This window comes from Podarcis melisellensis, assembly GCF_964234715.1.
Source record: "Podarcis melisellensis genome assembly, chromosome: 9".
Lineage (NCBI taxonomy): Eukaryota > Metazoa > Chordata > Lepidosauria > Squamata > Lacertidae > Podarcis > Podarcis melisellensis.
Genome location: NC_138541.1, coordinates 35,077,024 through 35,103,675, shown reverse-complemented (window position 1 = coordinate 35,103,675; position 26,652 = coordinate 35,077,024). Strand labels below are relative to the sequence as shown.

General features: G+C 42.5%; 1 protein-coding gene across 1 annotated transcript in view; it reads left to right on the top strand.

Moving 5' to 3' along the window:
* Positions 1–26,652, top strand: part of MAML3 (mastermind like transcriptional coactivator 3) — a 279,257-nt gene that overhangs the window by 1,702 nt on the left and 250,903 nt on the right. The window lies entirely within an intron of this gene.

Sequence of the window (26,652 nt, the reverse complement as noted above, 5' to 3'; positions counted from 1 at the left end):
ACTACTAGTAGGAAGTGGCGTTTCACACTCACCCAGATGGTTAAAAGAAATTAAACAAGAACTCGCCGGGTCACCGATCTTGTCTTAAAACAAAATAGTCAGTACGTGTCCCTATTAAAACCGCCCCTCCCCTTGAAAACCGTCCGGGAAGGATCGTCTGCCGGGAGCTGCTCTGATCAAATCGATTAGGAAATCCCTTTCCACACCCATTCTAGCTTCCCGACTACCCTCCGACAGCTTTAGTGAAGGGAGCGGAGAAGCGGTCAGGGTTGTTTTTTTGTGTTTTAACAGATCTGTTGTCAGTCCCTGCTTCCAGCGTGCCTGGTTTCCAGTAGGTGTAGCCGAGTAAAGCTAATCGAGTTTATGGAGAGCTGTGAAATATTCTGCCTTTGGTGGCGCAGTGATTGTGTCGATGGGAGCTGCTTGCCGAAATCCAGGCAGATGGTCTCAGGGGCAGCTGGAGGGCAGGGCGAGGGCATTCCTTTCTTTATTATTATTATTTTACTTGGGCTGTTGTCGCTCTTTCGAATTTGTTTGCTTATTCTGTTGCAGCAGCTCTCCTAAACCAGGGTTGAGGCTCTACTGCGCCCTAGTCAACCAATTACTAAAATACGGTGTTCATTTGAAATATGTATACAGTATGTATATTAAAAGGAAGCTCCCTCTTAATCCCCAGCCTCAAACAGGAACGATTTTACGCAGGTGTGTTCAAAAATAAGTCCAACTGCACTCAGTGGGACTTACTCCCAGGTAAACGCGCTTCGGATTGAAGCACACGGACTGAGTTGTGACTCCCCCCTTTTAAAAAAGTGATTGCCTACTTTGGAGTAAACATGAACAAGGTCGCGCGGCGAATGTTTGCCCAAGTAAGACGTGGAGCTTAGATTTAGGCAACCGCTCGCAAGGTTCAGTTTTTAATAAAGGTCTGCTGCTGTAGCTGAGCTGGAGAGAAGCAGCTGCAAGGTCCCTTTGCCTTCCTGCTGCCCTATGGCCGCCCTAAGCTAGGAGCGAGCCGGAACCTCCCCGCCGCCCAGCTTTTCGGCAAGCCACCCCACCAGCTGGCGTCTGCCTGACAAAGCCGCCCTCCCCTCCCCCGGCTGGAAGTTGGGTGGGAGGCTTGGAGGGCGCGGACTGACGGCGGGGTCAGCCGCAGTGGCAGCCCAGGAGGAGCTGGGGCGAGTGGTGCGGCGCAGGAGGCGGAGGCTGGCGGGGCGGAGGGAGAGAAAGGAACGGGCGCGGACTTTGCGGGAGACAGCCGCCGCCGCCGCCGGCTCCTCCCCTGTCGAGAGAAGGACCATTTATTGATGTGGGACTCTTCACCGCCTCGGCCCCTCCCACCGGCGCGTGGAAGGCCGGCTCAGCCGCGACCCGCAGGCGGAGTCCGCTACACCTTCTCCTCCCCCCCACCCCCCCCGCCTGCCGCGGCGCTTTGTCTGCTCTATCGAGCGCTCAGCCGTGGGGGGCGGGGAAGAGCGTAAACGCGGCCCAAAGTGCGCCCTCCTGGAAGCGAACGCTGCTGCGCGGCGTGCCGCCTTCCTCCTCAGGCGTGGAGAAACCACCACTCCCCCCTCCCTCCCTCCGAGGGTGGGGGGTTGGAGAAGGAAGCTGCTGCTGCCTCCCTGCTTTTCCAGGGAAAAGGCAGCCGGAGAGGGAACGCCCCTTGTTGGAGACAGCGGGGCATTTCTCCAGTGCAGCCGGGAGGAGGAGGAGGGGGTTGAGATAGGCAGATAAAGCGCTCAGCCTCACCACACAGGAATAACCGCCCCCCCCCCACGCTGCCGCCGCCGCCTTCCTCCCGCCCGACCTGGAGCGCGAGCCGGTCTGCGGACGCGCGCACACACACACTGGCAGGGAGAAAGCCGAGAGACAGACGAGTCAGAGCAAAGCACAAAGGGAGGCACCTGACTCGCAAACAGGAAGCCGACGAGGCGCTGTTCGGCTGCCCGTCTGCTTGGCCCTTCCCGGCCCTCTAATAGGATTTGGGTTCAGTCCTCAAGCTGTTTCACGCTCTTTGCTCCCTAATGGAGCTTGCGCTTGCGACACAGTGGCGCACTCGGAGGACTTGGGCAGGGAGTTCATGCAAGCAAACAAACAAAAGCCTTCTTCGCATTCCACCCCCCTCCCCGCTTTTGAGCTGCGGTACTGACTCACTAGTGAAACAATAGTTTCCTTCTCTGTCTCTAGCTTGCAGATGGGATTTGGGAAAGGCTTGTAGTTGGAGAATCTCTTTGCCATGGGCAGAAGAGGGTGGTTTGTTTTTTGATGTGCTGGACAGGTCTAGATTTCCCCCCTGGAATGGCTTCTTTCCCACCAGTAATAACAATAAAGTGGATGTTGTAACATCTGTTTTGATAAGAAACCACTGATTTCCCTCGATATAATAATTCGATCATATTCTTCACTTGACAGTTAATAAACCTTGCTTTGCTTTTGGGGTCCAAAATACCTTTTTAAAAAAAGTTTTGGATTTGTTGCAGTTACAGGTAAGTTGCAAAATCCAGGAAATATTAACTTATAGCACATCCTTTTAAAATAAAAATTAATGTCTTGTTTAAATCTGCAGTCCTATACATACACACTTGGAAGTAGTATCTATTGGACTCACTGGGTCTTGTGTTTGAATATACATGGATAGGATTGCAGTGAGTATCTTTGAAACTCTCTTGGTTAAAATTACTTCTAGTATGAAATCCACAGCTAGGGATATTTGCATTCGGCTTCCACTATCATTGGAGCATGCCAGATCAGTGTGTGCTTTGCTGTTTAAAAAATTAGAATGCAGTGTTATTTACAGCCATTTTATTTTTTTTATAAATATTTTTTATAAATATTTTATTAGGTTTTTAATAAACAAATTTCCACTTTCAAATACATACTTCCATGAATCCAATGGACTTCCCCCATCTCCCGAGCACTGCATTCCCTGTGTAACCAAAACCTCAGCAATTTGTTGACTTGTTTTATACATAACAATATATCTTCCATTTTATCGTGTTATCTGATGTAAACATTTCAATACAGTTGCATTAATTTTTAATTTCCACACAATAAAAATATTTCGTTACCTCACTTCTGTCTTATAGTGTCTTATTTATCAATTCAAAAATTTGCCGATACTGAAGCTATACCTTCCTAGAAAGGAGCATTTTTTAACATTCATACAACTTATAATGCTTTTTCAAATAGTCCTTAAAATTTTTCCAAACTTCCTCCGTTTCTTCTTCTCCCGAGTCTCGAATTCTGCCAGTCATTTCAGCCAACTCCATATAGTCCATCAGCTGCGTCTGCCATTCTTCCAATGTGGGTAGATTTTGTGTCTTCCAGTGCTTTGCCAACAGAATCCTCGCTGCTGTAGTAGCGTACATAAAGAAAGTTCTATCTTTCTTGACCATCCTCTGGTCTACCATGCCCAGAAGGAAGGCCTCCGGTTTCTTAGGTAAGGTGAATCTCAGCACCTTTTTTAGTTCATTATATATCATTTCCCAGAAGGCCTTCACTTTCGGGCAGGTCCACCAGAGGTGTAAAAATGTCCCTTCCTCTTCCTTACATTTCCAACATTTATTATCGGACAGGTGATATATCTTTGCAAGCTTGACTGGGGTCATGTACCACCGGTATATCATTTTCATAATGTTTTCCTTCAAGGCAGTACATGCCGTGAATTTCATTCCGGTGTTCCATAACCTTTCCCAGTCTTCAAACATAATGTTATGCCCCAAGTCCTGTGCCCACTTTATCATAGAGGATTTGACAATCTCATCCTGTGTGTTCCATTTAAGCAGCAAGTTATACATTCTCGAAATTAGCTTAGATTTTGGCTCAAGCAACTCTGTTTCTAGTTTCGATTTTTCCTCCTGAAAACCCACTTTTTTGTCTGCTTTAAAAACTTCCTGGATTTGAGCATAATGCAACCAATCTCGCACCTTGTTTTTTAACTTTTCCATACTCTGTAACCTCCATTTATCTCCAATTTTTTCAATTATTTCCCAATATTTAGGCCAGTGGGCCTCCATATTGAGTCTTTTACGTGCTTTGGCCTCCATCGGTGAGAGCCACCTCGGAGTTTTACTCTCCAATAAGTCTTTATATTTTGACCAGACCATGAAAATTGCCCTTCTGACAATATGGTTTTTGAACAATTTATGAACTTTAACCTTGTCATACCACAAATATGCATGCCACCCAAAAGCATTATCAAATCCCTCCAGGTCAAGGACGTCGGTGTTCTCCAATAGGATCCAATCCTTCAACCAGCAGAGGGCTGCAGCTTCGTAATATAACCTCAAGTCCGGCAGGGCAAACCCCCCTCTTTCTTTCGCATCTGTTAGTATTTTGAACTTTATTCGGGGCTTTTTGCCCTGCCAGACAAATTTAGATAAATCCCTCTGCCATTTTCCAAAACATTCCACCTTATCCACGATCTGGAGGGACTGAAACAAAAATAGCATTTTCGGCAATACATTCATCTTTATAGCAGCTATTCTGCCCAGCAAGGAAAGTTTTAATCTTGACCATGTTTCCAGATCTCTTTTTATCTCTGACCAACATTTCTCATAGTTGTCCTTAAATAAATTCAAATTTTTGGAGGTCAAGTGCACCCCTAGGTACTTTACTTTTTTAACCACATTTAGTTCTGTTTCTTTTCTGAACTCCTCTATTTCAATAGTTGTCAAGTTTTTTGCTAAAACTTTAGTTTTTTGTTTATTCAGCTTAAATCCCGCCACCCGACCAAAATCAGAAATTAATTCTAACGCTCTTTTAGTACTAGAGGCTGGCTCCTGTAATGTTAATACCAAGTCGTCTGCGAAAGCTTTCAGTTTATATTGTTTCTCTCCGACCACAATTCCCTGTGTCAACCGGTCATTTCTAATCATGTTCAATAACACCTCCAGGACTGAAATAAACAACAGAGGAGATAGAGGGCACCCCTGTCGTGTCCCTTTTTCAATTTTAAACTCCTCTGTCACCACGTTGTTTACTATCAATTTGGCTTTTTGTTCTGAATAAATTGCTTCTATTCCATTTTCAAACCCCCGCCCTACTCCCATCCTTTCCAAATTTTTCTTCATAAACAGCCAAGAAATGTTGTCAAAGGCCTTTTCCGCATCAATAAAAATCAACACCGCTCTTGTGTTTAAATTAATCTGTAAAAACTCCAAAATGTCAATGATGTTTCTTGTGTTGTCAAATAAATGCCTACCAGGGAGAAAGCCTGCTTGGTCCTTATGAATCACTTCATTTAAGACTTTCTTAAACCTACTTGCCAAAATGTCTGCGAAAATTTTGTAATCCACATTTAGGAGTGAGATAGGACGGTAGTTTTTAAGTTGAGTTTTTTCAGATTCTAGTTTTGGGATCAACGTGATGAAGGCTTCTTTCCACGTTTCCGGTGCCTTCCTCCCCTCCATAATCTGGTTGCAAACCTCCAGCAATGGTTGTGTCAATGAGTCCTTCAGTACCCTATAATATTTGGAAGTAAGCCCATCAGGTCCCGGAGATTTGCCCAGTTGGAGGTTCTGAATGGCGCATTCAATTTCTTGTGTTGTAATATTACAGTTCAGGGTTGCTCTAATTTCCTGAGGTATTTTTTGTAATCCATTAGTTATAACAAATTGGTCCACCTCTGAGCTTTTTTGTGGCCTTTGAGAATAGAGTTCTTTGAAATATCTCTGAAAGGACCTTCTAATTTCATCGGGTTTCTGAACCATTCTCCCTTCAATCTCTAGATTTGTAACTGTGTTAAGTTTTTGTCTCTTTTTCAGCTGCCAGGCTAACAATTTTCCACATTTGTTTGCAGATTCAAAGGATCTTTGTTTCATTTGTTTAATTTTCCATTCCACCTCTTGATTTATCAGTTTCGAATATTGTGCCTGGAAAAACTTCACTTCTCTCAATACTTCCTTTGATTTAGGCCTGGATCTCAGTTTTCTCTCTCCTTCTCTTATTTTCTCCAAGATCTTCTCCTTCTTTTCATTCCAGAGTCTTTTTTTAATCGTGTTCTGTTGTATTAGAAACCCTCTTATCACTGCTTTGCTTGCGTCCCAAATTATTCTTTTTTCCACATTTGTCTTTAAATTTATTTCGAAATAGTCCTTTAAAACTTTTTGGGCCTTCTTAACAATCTCCTGATCTCTTAACAAGGCGTCATTCATTCTCCATCTGAACGATCCGGTTGTATTTAGTCTCAATTCCATTCTCAAGGCGTTGTGGTCGGAGCAGGTTTTTGGGCAGATTTCCACTTTTCTGGTCTTAGGTGCCAGCCCTCTAGTTATCCATATTTGGTCGATTCGCGTCCATGTCATATGGGCCTCAGAAAAGAAAGTTCCTTCTTTCCCTAGAGGGTTCTTGATCCTCCATATGTCGATCAAATCCAAATTGTCAGTCATTTCAAAAAAGGTTTTTGGAAGTCTGCCATCTTTCGTTATATTAGCACTTTGTGACTTATCCATATTCACTGAGGCGACACCGTTCATATCTCCCAACATGATAATGTTGTTATAGTCCAAATAGTCCAGCATAATCTCGTGCAGCTTCTTAAAAAATTCCGATTTTCCATCATTTGGGGCGTAGATTCCTAGAATTAAAAACTTTTCTCCTTGTGTCTGGATTTCAATTGCCAAAATTCTGCCCTGTTCGTCTTTAAATACAAATTTTGGGGACAAGTTCTCCTTTGCATAAATCACCACTCCTCTTTTCTTAACTTTATCCGATGAAATAAATTCTTGGCCTAACCTTTTATTGATTAGCACTTTTCTATGGAGTCTTGTCACATGTGTTTCTTGCAGGCAAATAATGTCCAATTGTTCTTTTTTCAAAATATGAAATACTTTTCTGCGTTTTTCTGGAGAATTCCCGCCATTTATATTCCAACTAAGAAGCTGTAGAGACATCCCGGTCTACTTCTTAGGTATCACAGTTGGGTATCTAATTTGTCGTCCTTTTCCGGAAGCTGTGGTGCCGGGCCGCCTCCAGATGGTATGGATCCTGGTGGTAATCCCGGTGGTGGAGGCCAAGAATCTGCGGCTCTCTTTTGGAGGTCCTCCTCGTTGTCGTGTAGGAACTTCTGGTGGTCTTCTGGCGTTTTAATTCTTACCTTCTTTCCTTTATAGGTGAATGACAGACCTTGAGGAAATTCCCACCTGTAAGGGATTGCGTTGTATCTTAACAGTTTGGCCAAGTCTGTGTATGTGGCTCTAAGGTCCAGCAAATATTTAGGAATGTCTCTATAAATTTCTGCCCTTTTGCCTTCGACTTCCAGGGATTTTTTAAAGTGTTGGCCTAATATCTTGTCTCTTTCCTCTCTTGTTCTCAAACAAACCAAACAGTCTCTGGACTTATCTTTTTTAACCGATCTTCCCAGTCTGAAGGCCGTCACAATCTTGAAGTCTTTATCTTCTTCAACCCCCCAAAATTTAGAAAACAGCTCCGTCAAGAATTTCTCTAGGTTGCCCTGTTCCAACTCTGGGACAGCCCTCAGCCTAAGATTACATTCCTTACTTTTCAGTTCCACCATTGACAGGTAGGCTTGCTGTTCTCCTACCTGTCTTCTCAGAGGTCTTACTTCCCCTTTGATCTCTTCCACCTTCTTGCACGCTTGCTCAGCTTTTTGATTGGCTTCCGCAGCTAATTTGTAGTTCTCCGCCGTAGCTCCTTGCAGTTTCTCAATAGCCTGAGTGTGCTGCGAAACCTGATCTGTTAACTTGCTGATAGTAGATGTAGCTCTATCAATTTTAGATGACTGATCGTCCACCTTCTTATTCAAAAGTGCCAATTGTTCCAAAATTTGTTTCAAGACTGGATCAGTTCCTCCAGCTGCCATTTCTTCTGTAGCAGGCGTTTCAACTTCCTCCTCCTGCGCCGTCAACACAGTTGGCACCGAGGATCTACGATGATGAATCAAGGTTGTTTGGACCAGCTGCCCAGCTCTCTTGTCTTTTTTCTTTTCTTTAGCTTCCTCAGCTAAAGCTTCCTTAGCTTTAGCTGCTCTTGTTTTCGCTGGGCCACTCATTCCCCAGCTGCTGTTCAAGGTCAAATAGTCTTTCAATCCATGAGAAAGGCAAGTCCAGAGTATAAACAATTAAACCACAAAAAATCCCAATAAGATACAGTTCCCAGGCCACTATGCCTCCGCAAATCCACTAGGGGGGGTTTTCAAAGGAAAGAAAGTTTCTTTTCCACCATCAAAGCTCCTGTTTCAACTGAAATCCCCAAGTTCAGAAAGGAGGATTTCAGAGAGTTCTGTTTCAAATTAGTGCCACAAGGTAACAGAGAGGTTTCGATGACAGTATTAAAGCGATAGTGTATCCATCAATGCAACAGTTTATGTTAAGAGAAAAGTTTCAGCAGCCTGACAGTACTCATTTGCAACACTGGCAGTCCAATAACTCGGTTATCCCCTTCAATTCCACATCTCTTCACAATAGGAGGAAGATTCTCTAGCACACTGAACCAAAACATTTATTTCTTCACTCTTTTTCAATTTCTAGAAACACACAGTCTATTAATGCCCCTTCTTACTTCTTTCAAAGTCTCTTTTTAACGCTTCAGCCCGCATCGGGTTCTTTGCTTTGCTCCGATTAGCAGGACCGGAAGGCGGACTTCCTGTTACTCGCCTCCCGTTTTCAGCCGAAATAGACAAATTTAAGTTAATCCTTAATCAGTTCTTTGGTACCCCTTACTCACGGGTAGATTGCAGCCAATCTCGATGTTTTTCAAGAAGAAAGGTCGGCGCTCATCAGCAACAGCAGCGCGGCTTCACTTCCGCGAAAAGAGCGATGAACTCACAGCGCCGCTCCCCCGTTCACGATCCGGAGCCTCTTACGAGGTCCCTTCCTCGCTTCTGGGGGGGCTTCTGGCACCCGCCGAGTCCCACGGCCACAGGCTCGCTCTGCCTGCGGTTTATCTGGATGGGTCTCCGCTTCGCCGTAGCGGAAGACCCTTTTTCGCGGAGCCCCTCTTCACTGAGTAAAGAGGACCGCCATTGCCGTTTTGCGCCGCCTCCGGAAGCCTCTATTTACAGCCATTTTAAATAAGGGAGAGAGTTTCATCAACAATGTGCTTATAGAGAAAGGGTTTCACCAGCAATATAGTTACGATTTGTAGAAAGATTAAGAGCGAATTGTGGTTTTTCAACAGCATGTAAGGGAGCTCCCTAAAGAAGAGAAGGAAGTTGCCAGGATAGGTGTGAAGCTTTTTGCGGTGTCTTTGAATCCAGTTTGTGAGACTTCATAATGAGAACTGTGTCCTCCTTCCAATCAGTGAAACGTGATCTGTGATGAATACAGACCTCCCCAATTGTTGTACTGACTGACAAGTGCTGGGGGAAATGTGAGGTGCTGGTGGTGCTCTGTCTTCAGAGAACACTGCAGCCCCACGTGTCTGATTCCTCTTTTCCTAATCCTCAATAGAGAGAACAATAAGTTGCCTTTACTGAGCTGTATTTTGTTTGTTTGTTTAATCTGTGGAGGCCTAAACTGTCCTTCTACACTTCGTGTTTCTCAATGTATGCTGTACTCCATAATGTGTGCTTTACTGAACAGCTGATCATCTTTTTATAAATACAGTGGTGCCTCGGGTTTAGTACTTAATTTGTTCCGGAGGTCCGTTCTTAACCTGAAACTGTTCTTAAACTGACGCACCACTTTAGCTAATGGGGCCTCCCGCTGCCACCATGCCGCCACTGCACAATTTCTGTTCTCATCCTGAAGCAAAGTTCTTAACCTGAAGCTCTATTTCTGGGTTAGCGGAGTCTGTAACCTGAAGCGTATGTAACCTGAAGCGTATGTAACCCGAGGTACCACTGTAGACTTTTCCTCAAAGGCATACACCTCAAACTTAAAAGTTGATGCTCTCTCAGGGAAAGTCAGTACAGCCTCATTTCCACACCCAGGGACCTGCACAATCCATGCATCCTCAGTCCATTTTGGCAAGCGTAATCTTCTAAATTAAGGATGGGAATCTGTGCCATTCCAGATGTCAATCCTTGGTCTAACTGGATGTACCTAAGGCTTCCAACAGCCCAAAGGAGTCTAGGCATATGGTGATGGATTTGCTTTTCCTGGGGGCAGCTTCATTTATTGTAATTTAATATTTATTCATTAAATTTGTCAGGGCAACCCAAAGTGATGTGCAACTGTGAGTCATTCCATACTTTCCTTCAATTTACAAGATCTCCGCCAGGAATGGTAATTTGGAGAGGGGGGTGGGAAACTTTCTCCAGCTTCCAGAGGGAATCTGATTTCTCACCTTTCCGTTTAGTTTGTGCTCACACCCACCTTTAGCAGCATGAAGAACACATTTTTCAACGTATATGTTCCACTGACAGTCAAACAGTTTGATTTTGGAATAAACATCATCAGATGTTTGTCATTTTCTATTGTCATATTTACTATGCAATGCATCGCTTTGACACATCTTGTTTGTAAGGTGGAGACAGAAATAATGCATAGGATTGAACTGGAAGTCACTTGACAGCAGAAACTGCATGTCTACTTGGAAGTAAATTCCCATGTGTTCAAAGAGGCTAGTTCTCAAGTCCTTGTGTGTGAGCTTTTGTCTGAACTGAAGCGAGGCCAATGGTCCATCTTATTAAAGACCCTTCCCTCCCAAAAATAACCACAGGTAAAATTTCAAAATCCCATTATAGAATAGCCTACCTCAGAGAAATTTATAACCATTTAATCCCAGTTTTGTGAGGTTTGGGTATGAGCACTTGATAGGGGATGTATAGTTGATTTTGCTAAATCTTTGATTTGTTTATTAATAATAACATCACTAAACATTTTCTTCATTTGGCTATAGCAGCGAATAATGAATTTAGGAAACACAATAAGAATTGTACAATAAAGACATGCATTTCTTTATTAAGTTTTATCCATTTTCCAGCCTAGTCATTGTGAAAGCCAGTTTTAATTTCTCTGTTACATAACTAGAAGTGTTTTAATACTGTGCTAGTTAGGTTTGTTTAAAAGTTATTGATGGAAAACTTGCAATTCCTCCAAAATGTTCCTTTGCTCATCATCAGACTAGTTCCAAGAAACATCTACTCATTCCCATTCTTAGCTAATCTGCTTTCTCACTTCCTACTGTGTTGAGTGTATAATTTTTAACCTGCTGAATGCATCTTAGATATTTGGCAAATGCGCTTCAGTATTGGAAACCATCTTAAAAATTATTTAATGTTGTTAAGCCATGCCCATGTGATGGCCTATTACAATTCTGCTCTTCTGTACTGGTTTGTAATTTGTCAAATTCTAAAAGACTTTTCCTGTAACTGTATCCTTGACATCTTATACTGACAGCCTCATCATATGCCTGCTTACTCAGAAGTAACTCCCGCTGAGAGTCAAGGGGGATGTGGTTATCCGTGAGTTCCGCCTCACATCTGGTGAATATATGTAGAAACATGGGGTGGGTGCTGATTTAACTGCAAAGGCTTGCAAGGGAATCCCTCTTTCTGTCTGTCTTACTTTTCCACAGCTGGGCCCTGATATCACCTTTCAGTACCAGAAATAAGCCCAGCTAGGTGAAAGCAAAGTGTTCTGGGAGGGAGTCTGTTGGAGTTAAGCCCCAAATAGGGGGAAACCTCTGCACTATTCCTCATTTGTTGCCAAAATTGAACCTCACTGTTTAGTTACATTATTACAGCAAATATAAATTTGAACTAACAGGTCAGGTAGATGAACTCGGTGGCCCCCAGGGTCCCTTCCAACTATACAGTTTATGATTCTATACTCTTGATCCTGAGTTTTGTGGCTCTTACTTTCAGGTCACTGTGCATAGGGCTGTTGCCTTTGAATCAGATGCAATACATATTTACTCAGAAGTAACCAGTTGGGCTTCTTTCTGGCTAATTGTGCAGAAGATTGTAGCCTTTGGTGCTAAGGTATCCTTTGGTGGTGCTTGATAGTGAGAAGCACTGTGCTGAAGCAACACTCTTGGATTCCTGATTGGTTTTATAAGAGGCTAGAATTATGGTAGCTATGGAGTCTTCATTGGAAGTACTTACAGCAGCATTTATGCTTCTGAAAGAAGGTAGGTTTTTGCCTGCAGCCAGGAAGAGCACAGCATGGAATATGCAGAGAAAAGGAGGATGGGATGAAGGAAAAACTAGATACAAGGATGAGGCTAAAGTCATTGTAAAAGGCAACTGGGGACCAACGTAGAGGCAGAGAAGGGCGATGTGTTGAGAAAGAGAGATTATTTTAGCAGGAATATTCTGAGTTAACTGAAGAGGTGAGAGAGAACAGGAAGGAAGGTCAGAGTGGCAGTGGTCCAAGGAAAAAATAACTAGGGCATGAACAGTTTAGCAGAAGATGCAGATTTGGCCAATTTTGATGAAAAACCAGTGGTTGGAGTTGGCAGTAAAAACAGAGAGGGGAATGAAGAGCCAGCAGTGGGCCTAGTTAGTTTTATGCTTAGAAGGCAAAAGAGAGTGACGTAGCTATATCTAATCAACAGGAGGCTTGGGTGTCTGCAGAAATAATTCGGGGGACGGGCAGAGAGATCCATGACTTTTAAGTACAGGTATTTGACTTACCTCTGAACCCCACACACTATTACATGGTGCTGAAGAGCAGCAACAAGAAACAATAGTGATTTACTATAGTGTATGGGATTATATATTTCTGAACTAAGTTCTAACAGATTGCTCTATTTGTCCATTGAACAATAACAGAGTAAGGCACCAGAAAGACATAGAGCTATAATTTGTCCATTGAACAACAATAAGACTCTGAAAAACAAATTAAAAACCCCTAAGGCTGAATTTTTCACCTTTTACACAGAATCTCCCTTGGCTGTGATGAGTGCCAGATATAAGATCTGAAAGTAGCCAGGCTTTTGTTGTTCTTGTTAATTCCTGTCCACACGTAACATGAAGGAAAATATACTACAAAGTGGATCGCTACTGAAACAAAAATGGGAGACTCTGAGGCTCTGGGCCAAAACAGTCAATAACTACTTCTATAAATTTCTCCTTGGGATGGGTCCTCAGCATTGCTCTCTGGATGTTCAACAAACAAGCCAGACAATTGCTTTTCATGCATTGTTGAATTTAGCCATGCCTGTGCAAAGTGCTGAAGGATTGTTCAGTTCAGCATGTTGTAACTGGGAGGGAAAGTGCTGTCAGGAGAGCCATTTTAATAGCAGGGAACCGTCTAGTGTGGTCCAGCAGTTCAGCAAGGTTCTCGGTAAAGTAATAAGTAAATCCAGGTAGGAAATGTAGATGGACTGCAAATAGCTCTCTTCTGTGGATTGGTTAGGATGATTAGCATGGTTTTGACTGGGAGTCCTTGGAGACCTGTACCCTGCCTTTTAGGCCTTTTTCCAGCTGGCCTGGGAGGGGGGGCTCTGACTGACTCCAGCTACAACAGCTGAGACTGCTGAACAGAATCTTGGACTGGGGTATTGTTTAGGGGGGCTGTTAACAGCATCTTTGTACAGTGGTACCTCAGGTTACATACACTTCAGGTTACAGACTCCGCTAACCCAGAAATAGTACCTCAGGTTAAGAACTTTGCTTCAGGATGAGAACAGAAATCGTGCTCTGGCGGCGCGGCAGCGGCAGGAGGCCCCATTAGCTAAAGTGGTGCTTCAGGTTAAGAACAGTTTCAGGTTAAGAACGGACTTCTGGAACAAATTAAGTACTTAACCCGAGGTACCACTGTATCTATATTTTGGATCTTATGATTTATGTGGCAATTTTTCAGTTTGATTGTGTACTTTTTAATATTGTTTATCACTACTTTTGCTTTGTTTGTGGTTATATAATTTTTAGATGCTGTAAGCCACCTTGAGCATGGTTTTAACTTTGGAAAGGCGGCATGCAAATGAAACGATTGATTGAGTTTTCTGTTACATGGTTTGTCTAGCTGCTTTAAATTTCAAATCCATTTCACCTTCCAGTTTCTTGCGCTTTTCTATTACTATTGTGCTCATTAGGTTTCCTGTGTTGTTATGTTATTCCTAGCAACTCTTGTATATATGTTCTTTCATTTTCATTGCATCTAACATCACAAACTGCAGAACTTGTTCGACCGGTTCTAGCATCAAATAATATTTGTTTATAATCACAAGTCAAAATTATCATTATTTATTAAATTTGTATACCGCCCTTCAACTGAATATCACTAGGCATTGGGTTGGCTAGAGCTCTTTGAGAGTGTCAACAAGCATATAGATGGTCCAGTGCACAAAGGGTACTCAAGACTTTCAAAAAGCTTTTGACCAGTTACTTCACCAAAGACTCCTGAGAAAGCTTAGCAGTCATGGGGTAAGAGGAGATGTTCTCTTGTCGATCAGAACTGTTAAGGTGGCCAAGTTTGCTGAAGATACTAAATAGTTCAGCATCATTAAAACAAAAAGGGATTGTGAAGAGTGGCGAATGATATCTCCAAACTGAGTAAATGGGCAGTAAAATGGCAAATGCAATTCAAACATCATGGCCTTTTATGGATGCTTTAAACTGTAAAAAGGCTACTCAGAATTTTGGAAGCGGATGGTGCAGCTATTGTAGGACTGGATTGGGTTAGGTTTCCCTAGGGAATGAGAATTGGAAATGAACATACAGTAGTTCAGTTCCACAGAAATACACACACATATATTTATTCAGTAATCACACAATATGGCTTGATCAAAGCATATAGATGTCAATGGGGAAAGATTATTTTTGTGTTACATTGACTTAGTTCAGATTTACTGGCAAACTTTGTTCTCCTTAGAGCCTTGGTGAGTCTCAGTGTGCTGTGTTTTTCATGTGCCAGGAGAAGAGATTGGAAGCCTGCCCTTCTAATTTGTGGTAAATCATAGTTTGCCCTTTCCATCAAGTCTGGCAAACAGTGGCTTGTCGTATACTAGAAGCTAACACGTCTAATTCCTTCTCCTTATGTGCAAGTGTGCAAGCTTGAGGGTTGCACTTGCCTGCTGTTATAACAATATAACAACTCTGGAATGTTGTTATATATGAATTACGCCATGGTGTCCCTTGTATCTCAGAGTGGGGTGCTCAAGGAAAGGGATTTTTTCTCCAGGATCTTGACAATGACTTGTGAATGATGACAATTCCAGCTGAATTTTGTGGAGAGGGAGAGAGAGAGAGAGAGAGAGAGAGAGAGGGAGAGAGAGAGAGAGAGAGAGAGAGAGAGATACTTGCCTCCCCCAATTTTTCAGACATATGCCAGCAAATATTGCGGCAATTAGTATATAGAATAATGATATGATTCTCAACATGCATTAATGTTTTCAGATGTTCAGGGATTGGGTTTTTTTCTGGGACTGTCAACCTAAACTTGTCAGGCTAATAGTGTCCTTTATTATTACATTTCTATCCCACCTTTCCTCCTAGAAACTCAAGATGACAGACATGGTTCTCCTTCCACTGCATTTAATTTTCATAGTACTGTGAGGGAGGTTAGGCTAAGAGATGGTTGATTGCATTTTGTGGCTGGCCCTCCAAGGGCAGGGTGAGGTGAGGTAACCACCTCAGGCATAATGATCCACAGGGGCAGCAGATCCCAATGTAGATCTTTATTCCATCCTTGTTCCTGATATAGATCACCCTTTCTTCCCTTGTGGGGAGGAGGGGGTGCAATTTTGTGTTTCACCTCAAGTGCCGAAATGTCTTGTGCCGTCCTGATTTAATGACTATGTTACAGTGGCTGATTATGAAAACCAGCTGGTAGTGAAATGTAGATCCAATTAAAGGTGTGCAGTAGAAGGATCCTTAAACATGACTATCAAATAATAAAACAAATGTCTGTGCCTTGACCTTCCAAGGATAAGCTCACACAATACTTTCCTACTACTGTTTTGCATCTAGGCCCCATTAGGCAATTTCTGCAACTTGAAATAGAAAGTATTGTATGACCACCATTTTCCCCCCAGAGTAAATAACAATGACAATGGCAGTGTTATTTGAGGTTTCATATACTTTGTGTTATTGTCTTGAGCATATTCTGATATCTTAGTTACTCGTTCATGGGCATATATTGTCTAATATGCTATCATTCATCTGCACTAAGGATTATTTCTCTCTCTCTTTCATTGGAGCTCTCACTTTGATCTCTCCTGCAGGCCCATACGCACACACATGCACTCACTTACTGAGAACAGCAGAACAGATGCAGGCCTAAAAGGGTGCTTATTTATTAAAGTTCCCTAGTCTTCTTCCACCTTACTTATACAACCTGCCTGACAGGTACTCATGATTCATTTAGTGTGTTCATCCTTACAAAAAACATTCCTCCTCCTTGTTATTTATTATATAAAAATACAATCTCAGCCTGAAGATAATTGCTATCGAACAAATGTACTTTTTCTGTTTAGTATAAGAAAATTTGCTAACTACTTGTTCAGATAAATGCCCCCACGGAATTAAGAGTTATGAGGGTGCTTTGTGAACATGACAACAAAACAGCAAAAGTTTGGTACAACCTTTAGTGATATCAGTACAAAAGTAGAGGGGGAGAGGAATACCATGAAATCAACAAGGAATAACTGGCAAGCCTGACTTTTTGAGAAACAACAACTTGGAAGCACTCTCAGATATGATCCGAACCTATCTCTTCATAGCACTCTGAAGGTGTTAAAATATTGTCAGTTCAATTTGAAATCTATACACTAGTTTGTACCTCAGTAGAATTGGGTTGTTTTTCACTTGGACAAAACTAGTGTCTACCGTATTGCTAGAGATCTAAATGGAAGGCAGAACGGGGAAAGGCAGCAGGACAGATTCTCCCCCTCACCATAATATTTAACAGAAGTTTTCATTAGCATTATTCATTCAACTGCTGTGTGATTTGCTGCTTTCTATTGCATAACCTCGGAACATTATGTTACGTTCGGTCAGAGGCCTGCAAAACCTAATGAGCAAGCCTCGATTCCCGGATTAGTTGTTTGGCCGCATGCCACATACCCTGATATTGCCACAGAGAAGGAAATGGGAGGCATTCAGAGTGAAGACCTTGAAGCCAAGGTTCATGCTTAGTTAACAGTAGATCAGCACCCACTTAGATGACTAAAGCCACTTCTGAAGTGGTGGTTGGTATCCGAGGAGCAGTGGGGGGGGGGTGCCTTACCTTTTCCCTACACATGGCTGCTGTTCTCCAGTGTCCAGTATAGAGTTGTTGTTGTGTGGTTTCCCCCCCACATTTCCCCACTTATAATAGTCCATTGGGAGAAAAAGCACTTGGGAAGGCAATGTGGAGTGGTTCGGGAGAGGGCATTCTCTGTGACAGTCCCTAGGGTGTGTGGTTCCCTCCTCACAGAGGTGTGTGTGATGATTTCCTTGCATAGCTTTCATTGTTTGCTGAAGACTAGCCTCAGTACCCTGGCCTTTGACACCTGATACCCTTTTAAGGCCCATGCTCATGTAAATTGTCTTAACTGGCTTTAATACTGCATTTTTATATTGTTGTAACCTGTCCTGGGACCTTATGATGAAGGGCAGGTAAGGGAAGCAAGAGAGAAGGAAGGAAGAGAGAAGGGCAGGAGTGGGAAAATGGAGAGGGGTGGTGGTGAAATGGATGGATCAAAGCAGGAGGAAATAAAAGTCATCTGCAATTGATCAGTTGAGACCTGGCAAATGCGTTCTGTCCCTTTCCCAGCAACCTCCTTGGGACAGGGCAGGGGGAAGAGAAGGAGAATGGGGTGCACTCCACCCACTTTTGACTCTGGAACCACCACACTTACTTTAGCCCCCTGCCCAGCAGATGACTCCCAAGACAGGAAAGAGGTTCCACCCCACCGAGATGAAGGGTTGGGGGTGGGGATTATCAGATTAAAAACAGGCATTAAACAGCAAGCAGTCCTATCATATTACTTCTTCAACATCAGCACAGAAGTTAGCTAATTTGTTTTCAGTGTCGATTCCACCATGCTTCTTGCACATGAAAGAAGCTAAACTAAACTTTGAATATGAATTTTTATAGTGGGGTTTCACCCAGACTGTTTCTTTTCAGCAATTAAGTTTGGTATAGTCCTTTGCCTGGGAGGTGAAATGTGTTATATTTTTAGAAATAAATATGTGATGTCTACAAAACAATGATGCATCACCATTTCCAAGAAACTTGCATAAGATTTCCTTACTATTTAAGGAATCTAGAACACTGTTTTGCTTTCAAGGAACTGAAGCTGCCCTGGTTCTAAAATAACTTACCATCACCCCCCCCCCCGGGGGATATATATGAGGAAGACTATGGAAACAATATGTGGAATTACAAATCTGCATGGATATGGCAGGAAATCAATGAAAGCTGGAAATAGATCCCTGCACATTCGGTTTTGTGGATTTTCCCTGCATCACCTATGTACATTTTGGAACTTTTCCCCCCACAGTGTAATATGTCTGCTAAATCTTGCTGATTACAGTTTTGGCATGTGTTAACTTTAGTGGAATAATGTAGTGAGTGTGCAATATTGCCAGCAAGTTTCTTTTTTATGTCAGGCAAATTACCCTCGTCCCCCCCCCCCCGCCCACCAAGAGAAAGTTAAACACCTGCTTGCTGAAAGTTAACAAATGGGGATAGTCATTCATTATTGCCTGGGGTTAGGGGCAGTATGTGGGTTTTACTAAGGGGACCCTTTTCATATAACTGCAACTTAGAAAGTATGAAACAAGTGCATACATTTTTAGACTGTGAGTAGACTTAAGTTATTCATGAATGAAACAGTCTGATTCAGGTCATGAGAGGCCAGCTGTATGCATTCCAGATGTAGCTGGCTTCAGAGGGACCATTTTTGTGCATGAAATGAATGTGCATGTTTAAATCTTCACACAACTAAGCTGCTATTACAGCCACTCCTACTTAGGTATGACACTGGAGAATGTTGTGAATGGAAGATATAATAAACTGTGGTGACAAGATAAAAAAATATTCCGCAGTACTAACACTACATGGTAATTTCAAGAATCTTTTTTCTTGCATGTCTGAAGAACTGAACAAATACAAATGCAATATGTTGTTAGAGCTGTGGAGGCAGGTACCGTATCTGTGATGGGATGCAGCATCATTTCAGCCTGGAGAAGTGATAACCTTGAGTGAGGCCCTGTTCCACGACCACTCAACAATTTTCTCTATTACAAATCCATTTTTGTCCAAGAACAGTGACTTTGAAAGAGCCTGCTCCTTTTCATTAATGCCTTGGCACATCACACCTTCCTTGAAGGCTGAGAAGCAGTTTGACTTGCTTCAGATCCCTTTTCTTTCTTTTTTAAACAGTACCAAGGTCTCTCTTGCACCACTAATGGTGCTCTCATTCCTCTCTGGACAGCCGGGCTCTCTATGTCTAGAATCTGTAAGGAAGAATTACTGTACATTTGGGGGAAATGTCCTCTGTCCTGATTTTGAAGGAGTGTGATAACATGCTTTATTATTACTGTCTATGGGCACAGTTCATAGCAATGCACTCTCTCGTGATGGGTAATATGGTGACAGTGGGAATGATGGAGTAATGCCACCTCCTTTACCATAAAGAATTGCCTACTTATTAGAATCAAGAAGAGGCCCATAACTTTAAACAAATTATTCGAACTGACTAGAAATAGTTAAATACATGCTTGGGAAGGGGGTGTGGTGTTTTGGGTTTGAAGGAAGCAGGTGGGGATTGGTAAAATATTTGGTTTGTTTGTCCATTAGTACGAGAGTTCACCTTGCACGGAAGAACTTTTTAAAAAATGAGTTATTTATATAACAGCTTGTAATTTAATAAGCTCATTATTCATTAGCAGCTCTGTGATGTAGGCATTTCTTCTACATAGCTAATCAAGAATTGAGGTTTCAATGTGAAAAAATCTGAATACAATTTGCAGTTTTTTTAAAGCAATAATTATATATCAGAGCTGCTACATTTTGTTTCTTAGTTGGTGCTAAAAAAAATCCCTTTGTTGTAGGAATTTTGATCAGAATTTTTTAAAAAATGGTATTTTGGAATGTAGCTAGCTCACTGTATGCTAATTCGGATATACTTCATTGTACTAAATTCCATTTTCACTTCAAACGAAGGGCCAAAAAGTCAGTGGAAATGTTCAAGGACTCTAGAGTAAGGATATCTCACCCTACAGTTAGAGCCAATAAATGGTTCAGTTAATCTTTTTGCCTCTTTTCTGAACTACTTAGAAACAAATTGATTCTTGGCTGATAGGAGGGCACAAGTAGCGCTTCAGGAAGAACATAGTGCTTCTCCTTTTGTAGAGTGTACTGGCAGTGAATGGGTTTTCTTGCTTGTTCTGCAGGGAGACCGCATTTTGATTTAAAGTTATGAGTCACAGTATCTGAGGCTTGGAGGCGAACACACTATCTGTAAACAGCAGCCAAAGGGCACACACTTCTGCTTTTGCAATTGGCAAAGTCTCCTCCTTACTGCTTTAAAAAGGAAGAGGGGGGGGGGGAATATCACCATGCCTCTTTTTATGTGTCTTTTCATAAGAAAAGTTTTTGGTGGATCCTTAATGGTTAAGTTCCCTGAAATGAAATACTATGTTGCTGTTTTAAAAATAACTGTTTCTAAGACACCAAGTCCCATATGAGCAGGCTAAAACAGACTGGGTTTTCTGTCTGTTCTGTACATTTTGCAGCTTCAGTAGTGCAGTTAGGACAGTTTGATCGTATCACCATGTATATTGTCTCAAAAGAGCTTATAAACAACAACCCAACAACACCATTTACTGTAGGTCAGTGATCACTTACATTGTACACATCTAAAGAAAAATGAAATTGTAATGGTGTAATCCTTTTTTGTGGATTGAAACTGGATTCAAAACAACCACCACCTTTTATTCCAAAGCAAGGCATCCTGCATTAATAAAATATTTTGTTTGTTTTTAAGAAGTACTTTTGGATTCTTCTGCTGTTGCTTTCTGTTTTCCCCATGAAATTTCACCTAATTGGCACAGCAGTAACAAACGGCTTACTGCTTTCCTTCATTGTTCTTTACAGTTATCTCACTGCAGAACACATTACAGCTGTTTCCTAGGTTGCTCACAACTCTAGTTGTTGATTTTTGTGTTTTCTTTACATATTCTTAAAAGATGTGTGGACGAGTTAACTCTGGAGATGGTTGAGCAGTGGCTTCCAGAAGTGCTATTTTTACAATGCCAGCTATAACTAATGACCCTTGTTTTCCTTATTTACTCTTTCCTCTACCATGTGACTAAGCTCTGTGTTCTGACATCAGAAGTTAGTGTTACTGCTGCCAGAATTCCTTCTCCAGTTGTTCCTTTCCAGCTGACCTTTAGACAGTAAACCAGAGTGCAGAATCATGAACATATGTGCCCTTCCCTAACTAAACGTAAAGCCTATCTGATCTGTTTGGCTGTTTGCTCTAATACAGTTCTTGCAGAGAAATATTATGAGCTAGCAATTTGAAATGTAGGCATGTGGAATGAGCAATATACAGTAGAGTGGTACCTCGGGTTACATACGCTTCAGGTTACAGACTCCGCTAACCCAGAAATAGTACCTCGGGTTAAGAACTTTGCTTCAGGATGAGAACAGAAATTGTGCGGTGGTGGCAAGGCAGCAGCAGCGGGAGGCCCATTAGCTAAAGTGGTACCTCAGGTTAAGAACAGTTTCAAGTTAAGAACGGACCTCCGGAACGAATTAAGTACGTAACCAGAGGTACCACTGTATAAGCTAATTGACAAAAGGCACATTAAACCTGGCTTACGGTCACCACAATGGAATGACTAGGTGCCTTTTTTGCAGTGGGACTTATTATTATTTTTATTCATTTCTTTTCTATATTGCTTTATATTATAAAGAAAAAATCTCAAAGTGGTTTACAGCACATTAACACATTACAATCCAGGATAAAACAAATTGAAACTTCAAGGAAAATATTTCAGATCCTTCTCCAAGTGACATTTTGCTTTCCCCATACTGTATTTATTTACTTCCTTAATTTATAGAGTTGCCCCATAGCAGAAGTACTCTAGGAAGCCAATGTGGTGTAGCAGTTAGGATATGGGACTAGGACCTGGGAGAGGTTGTGGGGATTAACTGAGAAAAAGGCGGGCCAGCCAGATGGAGATGTCATTCACCAAACTGGCATCCAGAGGTCTCCACATGGTTGCAATTGGACCCATGCGAGTAGTAAAATGCATCTGGTACCCGACTAATTTCTAACACTGGCTCAGATATGTTGGTATACCTCTCATATGTTGAACAGGGACTATTTACAGTGAGGATAATTGTTTAATACAGTGTTTCTCAAACTTGGGTCTCTGGCTGTTGTTGGACTACAACTCCCATTATCCCTGACCACTGGTCCTGAGTTCAAGTGTTAAGTGAGATGGAGAGAAAATGACACCTGTCCACTTTCTCCACACCAGGCATAATCTAGACCCCTCTCTCATGTCTCCCCTTCACTCACCTCATCACATGCAAATGAATTTGGATAGAGCAAGTATATTGCATGCTTTGTTAGTGAGTTATTGGTGACAGGCTAGCCCATCTCCTGAAGTGAATAACTTAAATTAGAACCATTTCATTTCCATCCCTGTAATTTCAGTGTTATAAACAAGATGAATAATGAAAACTAAGGTGTGTTTCACAGATTATGTTTTTTTATAGGCATTTGCCATGTACACAAGAAAATTATGTTTAATTTGCAGTAGCTTAACGAGGCTAGCATTCTACTTTTAAAAACATTTTGGAAGATCAAATTATTACAAATGCTGTATTTCCCAGTGGATGAATTTACCTTTGTTCTTTGGCTAACTAGTTTATGAATAGGGCTTTGCTTTCTTTCTTCACCTGTTGCTTATCTGCGATACTTGTAATTAAGAGCTGGTCTGCCACACAGGAAAACTCTCTTGTACAGCCCTTGTAATACTTGATTAATTTGTGCTACATGTTTGAATACCCTCCCTAATAAACACACACAAAACCACAAAACTTCTCTGTGCAAAGAAAGTAGCACTTTGGAGAAGACTTCTGTTTGGCCTCCACTGACCTGCATTCCACTTACCAGAAGCTGGAGTATGTTTTTTTTAACATGGCAATATATTCAGTCCTTCCTCTGCATTCTGAAAACTACACTCCTTGGAAAGCCATGCCTCCTGGTTTTTCTAAATGTGTGGATTGGACTACATTCCATTGAAATTTATTTATTTAGAGCATTTGCACCCCTATCTTCAGCCATAAAAGCTCCCAGAGTGGCTAACATACAGTCACTTTAAACAAGGCAGTCCCCGCCTTCAGGAAGACAATCTAAAACAAAAAACGCAGCACATAATGGGACAGAAAGGGGAACCAAATTGCTTTTGGGTTACCTCAAAATTAAAACATGCACATATATTCCTTGATTTTGCATAATTTATCATGCTCTTGCTAGCCATGAGTTGAAACAAGAAGCTACACGGAGCATCAAACCCAATTCTTTGCTCAGCATGTTTTTGGATATCTCAGATTTTAGGAGGAACAAGGTACAGTGATACTTCGGGTTACAAACACTTCCGGTTACAGAATTCACTAACCCGGAAGTAATACCTCAGGTTAAGAACTTTACCTCAGGATGAGAACAGAAATCGTGTGGTGGTGGCGGCACAGCGGCAGTGGGAGGCCCCATTTTTAAGAACAGACCTCTGGAATGAATTAAGTATGTAACCAGAGGTACCACTGTATATGTTTTGAGCAATGGCCTCAGCAGTATGGAGACAAGGCAAGACAACGTTTCAGTGTCACCCTGGACAGCTCCATGTAGGGCTTAGGCTGGAGACCCCAATGACATCCAGTAATGTTTGTCTTCTTACACAATGGAAATAAATTTGTGCATTGAGTCTTCTGGTTTCCCTTCTGTTAACCAAAACCCATCCATCTTCCTGCATGCCTCCAGAGTTTGCTACACGTAGTCCTCCAAGACTCTGAAGGATGAGAGGACACAGAAACCTCGCTAGGTCTCACCCCAGAAGAGCGGACCTGGAATGTTGTTTCAGCAGCAGCCATCATCAGACTACCATGAATAGGAGCTGCAGCTCTCTCTCAGTAGCTAGCTCTGTTTTCTATGTGAGGAGTTCTTAATTTAAAGGGGTCCAGTCTATGTTAGCAGTTGTTGACTGACTCCAATGAAGCCAAAGAGACTGTGAATCTATAGGGTTTCTGTGCTGGAGTCTTCAAGGTCAGAGAAGGGCAACACAACCAGAAAGGCCAGAGAGGCTCTGACACAATGGGCTGCCCTTGCATCAGAGTCTCTGGTTCAGTTGCCCTGACGGCAATTCCATCTCCCACTCTGAATCCCCAATCTTTTCCCCTAAAGATCATAGACTTATGACACCAGGTGAGGCAAGAACAGCAAGACACACATCTCATAGTCATTTAGAATTCATTATTAGCAAAAATTGCCCCTCTGGGATTGAAGATATAACCACATGGAATGGGGCTTCACAATGGGGAGAACTGAGATGGGGAGAACTGTACCAGCAACTAAAAAATGTATATATGGGCCCACATTGAGTTTACTTGCACAGAAGAGTGTTTAGACCTGAGATGTTAAACTGTCCTTTTTTTTTAATGAACCAGAGGGTTCTAGGCCCATCTAGACTCCTTAGCTCAGGCTACACTCAGGTGATATGCTTGCAGTGTTTTATGTTCTGTCTCAAACTGTACTATGTAAGAAGGGCTCCTGATTACCCAGGGCAGGGCGCTCCAACTTTTCATCTCAAGTGTGCTGCAATAGTACGTCGGCATGGAACCCGTGGGCCACACACTACCATGTCATGCAGGGAGAGTAAGGCCAAAAATGTGATGCTCCCTGCAGCCGTCATGCTGTCTTCCCAAAGCTGAATAAGTGAGTCACTGGGCTTTGGGAAGGAGGTGCTAGGCTGTGGCATAGTCCTAGAGCCCTCATATCTTCTTCCCAAAGCTGGAAAAGTGCTAACTAGGCTTGGGAAGGAGCCCTCTAGGCCTCTATGACCCTGTCAGAGCCCTCATGCCTCCTTTCCAAAGCCCAGCGCCTTGCTTACTTGGCTTTAGGAAGGCAGTACGAGGGCTGTGGGGTGGTGGTGGCAGCGGTGGAATCAAATGTTGCTGAGGGCCACCAAAAATGGCCTTAGGGCCACATGTGGTCCTTGGACTATGTGTTGGGCCGCCCTGATCTAGGGTGTCTCTTACCCAAGTAAGCCCTGTGGGTTAACGGCTTGATCATGCAAACCTCCAGTTGAATGGTTTCCAGAGCCACAGTTCAGTTCATCTCACGCCACACGGGTACATTATCTGCAAGCCTGGCATATCATTTTGCATGAGCAAGTCCTTGCCATAAATCTTCTTCCATAGTTCATCAGAATGTGATGTCCTTGTCAAATTCTCATTTAGCTCATTTTGTCTGCCTACCCACCACTTCCAGTTAGCTATGTTGTCCCTTATTCCCTTGCGAATGCTTGCAGCATTACTGAGTCAATGGGGCTGAACCCTAATGAAGGCTTTTGTTGTTATATTGCAAATATTTGCAAATCTAATAATTCGGCAGCGTGGTGGTTGTCATTATATAATCTTTCCTATATGATAGATTACAATATAATAAACTCCACGCTGCAGAAATAAGGACCTTTGCGTCCTGAGGTTACTTCGCTACCTGTAAAATGTTTTCAGAGAAAATGTTCTCTCATTCCTGCACTCCTTTTACATCGCATGTAAAGGAGACGTTTTATGGATTCGAGTCACGTAGCTCACTGTGGATGAAGGAATTTGGGCATGGGAATTTTGACAGATAAATGATGTTGTGCTGTTTGGCGCAGGAGGAGGGAAGGGGGAAGTAATACTGTCAACAGCAGAGCAATCGCTTCTCGCTTATGCTGATTGAGGCCTCAGGTGGACCTTTGTTTCTGATGCATTAAGGTATTGGGCACGAGTCACACATCACAACATAGCCCAACTTAACAATTAATTGGGATTGAAAGAGAACCTTGTGTGCGGGTGCCTAATGTATCTAAGTGCACAATTGTTTTTGTTTTATTCTCTATAAACATGGGTGTTGCTTGAGACTGGGGCAACCCAGACAGATGGGCAGCATATAAATAAATTATTATTACTATTGAGAGGGTTTGCCAGGTAAAATGTCAGTGAGCTGTTCCTTCTCCCTGTCCAAACATCTTATCCACATAAACATTTTCTCACAATGCACTCCAGTTCCCCTACTAGTGAAGTTTCTGAAATTTATTTATAGGGTGAGACAAGGAGATAAGAAGGTCCATATATTGCAGGGATCCCAGGCACAGAAATGCATTTGCATCTTTCCCCAGAGGGTCCACCAGGGGAGCCTGGGCCTTCTAGATCAGGGGTTGGAGGTGCTCACACCACAATTGTATCCCCAGGCCCAAAACTGTGCTTTTCTCCATAAGACTGAATGGTAGCTATTCAGCTACACGTGAGGAAGCAAATCAACCAGAACACCATTGGGAGGGAACAGCTATGCCTAGCCTTTTTACTGTGATCTAGATATATTTTATTCCTGTGACAAATAATAATATAGATCAGGGGTGGCCAGCTCCCAAGAGACTGTGATCTCCTCACAGACTTAAAAACTGGCAGTGATTGGGGTTCAGGTCAAAGTTGAGTTTTTTTAGGAAAGCCCTGTTTTTTTGGTGTTCAGGTCAAAGTTGTTGAGCTTTCTTTAGGGAGGAGGAAAGTCCCATTTTTGGGGGGTGCAGGGCAAAAATGT